The sequence below is a fragment of the Hordeum vulgare genome, chromosome 6H (assembly GCF_904849725.1).
Source record: "Hordeum vulgare subsp. vulgare chromosome 6H, MorexV3_pseudomolecules_assembly, whole genome shotgun sequence".
Taxonomy (NCBI): Eukaryota; Viridiplantae; Streptophyta; class Magnoliopsida; order Poales; family Poaceae; genus Hordeum; species Hordeum vulgare.
In genome coordinates, this window is record NC_058523.1 from 23,032,471 (window position 1) to 23,040,254 (window position 7,784).

Here is a 7,784-nt window from a genome sequence, read left to right on the forward strand (position 1 = left end):
TTAATGATCTTTAGTAGTTGCGAATGCATGCTATATTTCCAATCATAAGTGCATAAGATCCAAGTATGGAAAGTATGTTAGCTCATGCCTCGCGCTCATATAAAACTACAATAATAATTATCGGTCTAGTTATCACTTGCCTAGGACAATCTAGCAAATCCTGTCACCACTTTTCCACACTCGCTATATTTACTTTATTGTTCTTTTATTAAACCAGTACCTAACTTTAATTTTGGTGTTCTTTATTATCTTACAAAACTATTTATTACGCCTACTAAGTACTTTTAGTTTCTTTCTCGCAAAGTAGTTTCATACTTGTTCTAGTTAAAGTAAGCGTTAGCGTGCGTAGAGTTGTAACGGTGTAGAGATTGAAAGAATATTAATTCTACCTATAGCTCCTCGTTGGGTTCACACTCTTACTTATCAAAAAAGGCTACAAATGAGCCCCTACACTTGTGGGTTATCAATCAACATCTTGGAAGGTCGTGTTGACGCCTACCTATTGGGAGGGTGATGTCTGCTACGCAAATTTATTGTTGTAGATGTTATTGGGCCTCCAAGTGCGAAGTTTTGTAGGATAGCAGCAAATTTCCCTCAAGTGGATGACCTAAGGTTTATCAATCCGTGGGAGCTGTAGGATGAAGATGGACTCTCTCAAACAACCCTGCAATCAAATACTACAAATCTCTTGTGTCCCCAACACACCCAATACGATGGCAAATTGTATAGGTGCACTAGTTCGACAAAGAGATGGTGATACAAATGTAGTATGGTAGAAATAGGTTTTTATAATCTGAAATTAAAAAAACAGCAAGGTAGCAAGTGGAAAACAACGAGCAAAGTGTTGTATAAATGCTTGGAAATAAGGCCTAGGGTTCATACTTTCACTAGTGCAATGTCTCAACAATGCTAACATAGTAGAATCATATGATCATCCCTCAACATGCGACAAAGAATCACTCCGAAGTTCATAAGTAATGGAGAACTTACGATAAAATTGGCGTAGGTAGAAGAACCACCTCAAAGTTATTCTTTCAGATGAAACTTTTGAGCTATTCCTATAAGTGTCACAAACAGCCCTAGAGTTCGTACTAGAATAGTACCCATGATACATATCAATCAACCCTATAGTCACCTAGATACTCTAATGTCACCTCAAGTATCTATGGGTTAATTATACGACATGCATCAAACAATTTCAGATTCATCATATTCAGTCCAACACAAAGAACTTCAAAGAGTACCCCAAGATTTTATCGGAGAACGTAATATGAAAACGTGAAATCAACCCTTATGCATAGATCCCCAAGGTTATAGGAATCAACAAGTTGATGCCATGACATATATCAAGTGAATCAATAGAATACCCCAATGGCACTACGGGTATACGCATGCAAGACATACATCAAGCGTTCTCACCAATATTAAATCCAACATAACAATATCTCAAAGAAAAAGATTCAGTTCATCACAACAAGGATAGCAAGGGAAGAATACCATATGATCCAGCTATGTTAAGAAAGCCCGTGATACATCAAGATTGTGCCATCTCAAGAACACAAGATATAGAGAGATTGAACACATAGATACTGATACATACACTCAGCCCCGAGGGTGAACTACTCCCTCCTCGTTATGGCCTGCATCGGGATATGAAGATGGCCACCCGAGATGATTTCCGCTCTCCGACAGGGTACTGGAAAGTCTCCAGATGGGTTTTCCATCGATACACAGAGTTGCGACGACAGAGCGGAAGTTCTCTGTTTATTTCTGATGGTTTTTTATATATTGAATTTTTGGGCATTGGAATCACGCTAAACGGAGCCACATGGGTCCCACAAGGCATCAGGGCATGACCGGGGGGGTGGCCGTTCCCTGTTGCCTTGCGGCCCACAGGCGGCTCCCCTCTGGTGCACTAGTGGACAACGACCCTTTGGTACGGGTTGGGAATGACCTTTAGTCCCGGGCCGCCAACCGGGACTAAAGAGTGGTGACTAAAGGGTCCGACCTTTAGTCCCCATTGGTCACACCCCGGGACTAAAGTCTCTCCACGTTGCAGCGAGCGTGCGACGGGGGCGGAGGACGTTTAGTCCCAATTGGTGTCACCAACCGGGACTAAAGAGTTTGTGTTTTTTGTTGGGTTTTAGGGTTTATAGTTTATTGTTCCTTTTCATTTTGTGTTTTCCATTCAATTCATTTCTATTTCAAACATATTTTATGCTACTACATACTGTGCACGTTGATGCATATATAATATCATTTCTCGTACGAACACACACACACACACACACACACACACACACACACATATATATATATATACAATTTCTCCTATACACTTTGGAGATCATTACATGTAATGATATTCTCCCCTTCTAGGTATGACCTCATTAAGGAAAAATCCCACACTTTGCTCTTAAATTGTTCGTATGCGGTTCTCTAGTAGAAACTTCTTCCGTATTTCATCAATCTTTAAACAAAGGAGATCAATATAAATATGTTAGTTGTATATATATTAGATCATCATAAAAAAATTGTGAATAGTGTTTACATACGTGACGTTGTTGTTCATTAAAGCGCCGACATTCGATCGCCATGCAAATGTTCTTGCAAACTTAGTATGTGCATAAATTAGTCCCCTATTGCTCGCTCATGCACTTTGCGAGAATAGAATTCAATCAGATAATAATCAAGCAAGATAATGGTATTGAAACTAAAATTAAAGGGATATGCGGACCTAGCTAGCACTACTTAATTAATTAGCTTGACCACTTTCCAACACAGCCCTGGTTGCCATTCAGCCCTAACCTCTTTGATGAACCGTTTCCAAACCCTACACGGCAAAGAAAATGAATAAAAGAGTTATTAATTACTTGATATATCAGGAAATGAATGAAAGAGGACGATATAGCTAGTGCGATAATGATTGAAATTACCTGTCGAGCATTTTAATTAAGCTGATATAATTTATAGGATTTTCATTTAGTAAGTCTTCGACTTCAACAATTCCAACATCAACTCTAATGTTTAGCAGTATCCAGTGGAACATGCACACATTTATATAAGGAGACATGCATAACTCATTGATGACGAGTTGATGGATATACTTCTCGCCCTTTGTTGGTTACCCCAAGTGGAAGGTGGAGATGTAGTCAACAACATATTTCCCTTACACGGAGTCTGTAAGGTTTATCGAACCAAGAGGACTCCTAGGCTCAACAAGTAGGTGTCTTCCACCCTGGCGCTAGCAGAAGACGTGGACCTGCACACACAAAAAATAACTTTGCTCCCAACGAGTACAGAGAGGTTGTCAATCTCTCCGACCTTGTAGTTTGCAAAGGATCAGAACACAAGCGGGAAGGTAATAGTGATTGCAACGGAAAAGTAAATGAAAGCGGTATATGATGGAGGTGTAAACAATGATGGTGATATGGACCGGAGTCACATGAAGTTCATTAGTGATGTCTCTCTCCCAAAAGACGATAAACAACTATGCTTGGGGTAAACTAATCACAGTTGGGCAATTGACAGAATTATGATCACACCGCAATGCTAATTATGTTACTTGATAGTTAGAGGTTCAATAGTAATGGGCAGTATGCCAAGACAAGTAGACCGTCTATTCATCAACATCTACTTACTAATTATCCACCTTGAGACATCTATCCAGAACATCTCTCCGGTATTAAGTTGCGAGCTCCACCCAAAGTGTAAAATCAAAGCAACGAACAACTGCATTAACGAACTATGCGTAAGGTAAACAATCCTTGCAACCATGCTCACAAGCACCGTTGTTTTCTCCCTGGTGGCAACAAGCACATCCCCTAGTCTCATGTTTCTGTCACTCAAGCTAGACATCGAGGGGCATGAACCCACAATCATGCATAACGCTCCCTCTTGGAGTTACAATCTACTACTCGGCCAAAGCAATAAATAGCAACGGAGAACATGCCTGAATCACTAAGGAACATAATATAAAAGGATAATCAAATATATAACTCATAACAATCTGAACATAATCTCATGATCCATCGGATCCCAACAAACTGAGCATAGCAATAACAAGATAATTACATAGATGCCTTGATCATGTAGGGAAACTCACAAGGACTAACCATTGAAGCACAAGATTGGAGAGAAGACATCACATAGCTACTGGTCATGGACTCATGGTCCAAGGAGGACGACTCACGGCATGTCCGTGAAGCGTCCATGGTGGTGTAGAAGCTCCCGGAGGTCAATCCTCCCTCCGGCAGGGTGCCGGGAAGAGGTCTCCTGACGCTCCCGATCTCGGAAGCGTTGCGGCGGCAGAATGATGGAGAAATTCGCTATTCCCGAAAGTCTACAAGGGTTTCCTCTCGGGACTCTAAATATAGGCCAAAGGAGGTCATCGAAGGAGGTGGGACCCACCCAGGCGACCTCCTGGCACGGCCTAGGGCCTAGCCGTGCCAGCAGGTCGCCTGGGAGGCCCGTGGCCCCTCCTCTGGTCCATCTTCGATGATCCGAAAGCTTCTGTTTCGCTGATTTTTTATATATTTTTTCTAGAATTTGTTGGGCTTCGGAAAATTGTGTAAAAGCCCGTGCAAAATAGACATCAGCAGACAGAAACTGGCACTGGGTGCACTGAGTTAGTAGGTTAGTCCAAATATGTGTAAAATGATGTAAAAGTGTAGCAAAACATATAAAAATTTCACCCAAAAGGTCATGGAACAACCAGAAATTATATATACGTTTGCGACGTATCACTCATCAGCTACACTTAACATCGAGTAAGCAAAATAGAATTTGCAGTACAAGACAGTAACACTCAATTGAAGTTGTGAGGCAATACTTTTTTTGTTTTTCTATTTTGTGCCTTTAAGAAGCTTAGAAAGTTCCTCTATGAGTCTTCGGGGAAGTCTTCTATCAATTTTTGATTAAGGGTATATGGGTCAATGAACCCAATGGCATAGATTCGCTCCTTTTGCATTTGAGAATCTTCATTCTGCATTATAGCGTACAAAATACTATAGTGAGGATAATTACACGCAATGAATGAGCTGGGCTAGAGACTTAAGTTACAGAAAGAAATCACTTATAGACAATTGCAACTCACGATAGATTTGTCGAGTGCGTCTTGATTGTATTATTGAAACAATTCATCAAACTCAATGAATAGATCGTTTTCACAGAAGTAATGCTCTTCCTTGACTTTCACCATGAGGTGAAATCGCTCGTTGGCAAGTTATTCCATGTACTAATCATGCAATCTTCACATTTATGTTGTTAGCTGCGAGACTTGCAAAGGTTTGACCAAAGGCTGCCCAGCGACATACCGCTGTGCTATTTCAGCCACGACGATAACCTCGATGCCTCATAGTTTATTAAAACTTAGTGTGATGTGTCTAGCAGCGTCACTCATCGCCTTCAACGGGGGGATCGATTGCATTGCCTGTTCGTCGAGCTGGGGAACTATTTTCCTGCTTTTTTTTACTATGTGTAGGTCTCGACTCCTACATTTCTTTTTATGTAATATCCTAACAGAGTGGTCATAGTCTGATGGCCTATTCCACATGTGATGGGGGTCGCTGAAGAAATTCCACAAAGTGGCCTATGATTTTCTCAGGTATTTTCTCCTTTGGCGGTGGGGGCGGATTCGTTGCAAAATGGGCTTTCACTTTGGAAGCACGACCTCGTCCAGTTCCTCTTCAGTCATATCGTAAATTAACTTCTTTTTGGAAGCACGCTCACCTTTATCTTTCTTCTTTGTAGCTTTCTTTTGAACAAGACTAGTCATCGACGGAGCGGTGGTCTTCCGCTTTTGGCCCTGCTCGAACATAGCGGGTGGAGTCGGCTGACGCGGTGGAGATCAACGTGGACTCACGCTAGGCTCCATGATCTTGACATGGGGTGGAGTCGGCTGTTACGGCAGAGATCGAGGTGCATTACTACTCGGAGGGGTCGACGGCCTTGGCACCGAGTTTGGAAACACGATGCATTCCTTTCTCCATTAAATGACACCATGTGTGACCTTGATACGTCCATTTTGCATCATGTTTTCATGCTGATATTTATCGCTTCTTTGGCTGTTATTTCACTTCACAGTACAATTCTTATGCCTTTTCTCTCTTATTTTGCAAGGTTTACATGAAGAGGGAGAATTCTGGCAACTGGAATTCTGGCCTGAAAGTGGAGCAAAGTTGAGATACCTATACTGCGCAACTCCAAACGCCGTAAAAATCAACGAGGAATTTTTCCTGATTTATCAAAAATACTGGGCCGAAGAAGTGCTAGAGGGGCACCAGGGGGTGCCCACAAGCCTGCACGGCGTGGCCACCCCCCAGGCCGCGCCATGAGGGCTTGTGGGTAGCCCACTGGCCCACTTGCCCCCCTCTTTTGCTACATGAAGGGTTTTGTCCAGGAAAAAAAATCAGGGAGGAGCTTTTTCGTGGTTTCGCCGCCCCCACGAGGCGGAACTTGAGCAGAACCAATCTAGAGCTCCAGCAGGACGATCCTGCCGGGGAAACTTCCTCCCGGAGGGGGAAATCATCGCCATCATCATCACCAACACTCCTCTCATCGGAGGGGACTCGTCACCATCAACATCTTCATCAGCACCATCTTGTTGGAAATATGCCCTAGAGGCAATAATAAATTATTTATTATTATATTTCTTAGTTCATGATAATCGTTTATTATCCATGCTATAATTGTATTGGCTGGAAACACAATACTTGTGTGGATACATAGACAAAACACTGTCCCTAGTAAGCCTCTAGTTGACTAGCTCGTTGATCAAAGATGGTCAAGGTTCCTGGCCATAGGCAAGTGTTGTCACTTGATAACGAGATCACATCATTAGGAGAATCATGTGATGGACTAGACCCAAACTAATAGACGTAGCATGTTGACCGTGTCATTTTGTTGCTACTGTTTTCTGCGTGTCAAGTATTTACTCCTATGAGCATGAGATCATATAACTCACGGACACCGGAGGAATTCTTTGTGTGTATCAAACGTCGCAACGTAACTGGGTGACTATAAATATGCTCTACAGGTATCTCCGAAGGTGTTCGTTGAGTTAGTATGGATTGAGACTGGGATTTGTCACTCCGTGTGACGGAGAGGTATCTCGGGGCCCACTCGCTAATACAACATCACACACAAGCCTTGCAAGCAATGTGACTTAGTGTAAGTTACGGGATCTTGTATTACGGAATGAGTAAAGAGACTTGCCGGTAAAGGAGATTGAAATAGGTATGCGGATACTAATGATCGAATCTCGGGCAAGTAACATACCGAAGGACAAAGGGAATGACATATGGGATTATATGAATCCTTGGCACTGATGTTCAAACGATAAGATCTTCATAGAATATGTAGGATCCAATATGGGCATCCAGGTCCCGCTATTGGATATTGACCGAGGAGTCTCTCGGGTCATGTCTACATAGTTCTCGAACCCGCAGGGTCTGCACACTTAAGGTTTGACGTTGTTTTATGCGTATTTGAGTTATATGGTTGGTTACTGAATGTTGTTCGGAGTCCCAGATGAGATCACGGACGTCACGAGGGTTTTTGGAATGGTCCGGAAACGAAGATTGATATATAGGATGACCTCATTTGATTACCGGAAGGTTTTCGGAGTTACCGGGAATGTACCGGGAATGACGAATGGGTTCCGGGAGTTCACCGGGGGGGGGGGGCAACCCACCCCGGGGAAGCCCATAGGCATTGGGGGTGGCGCACTGGCCCTTAGTGGGCTGGTGGGACAGCCCAAGAGAGCCCTATGCGCCATAGGAAGA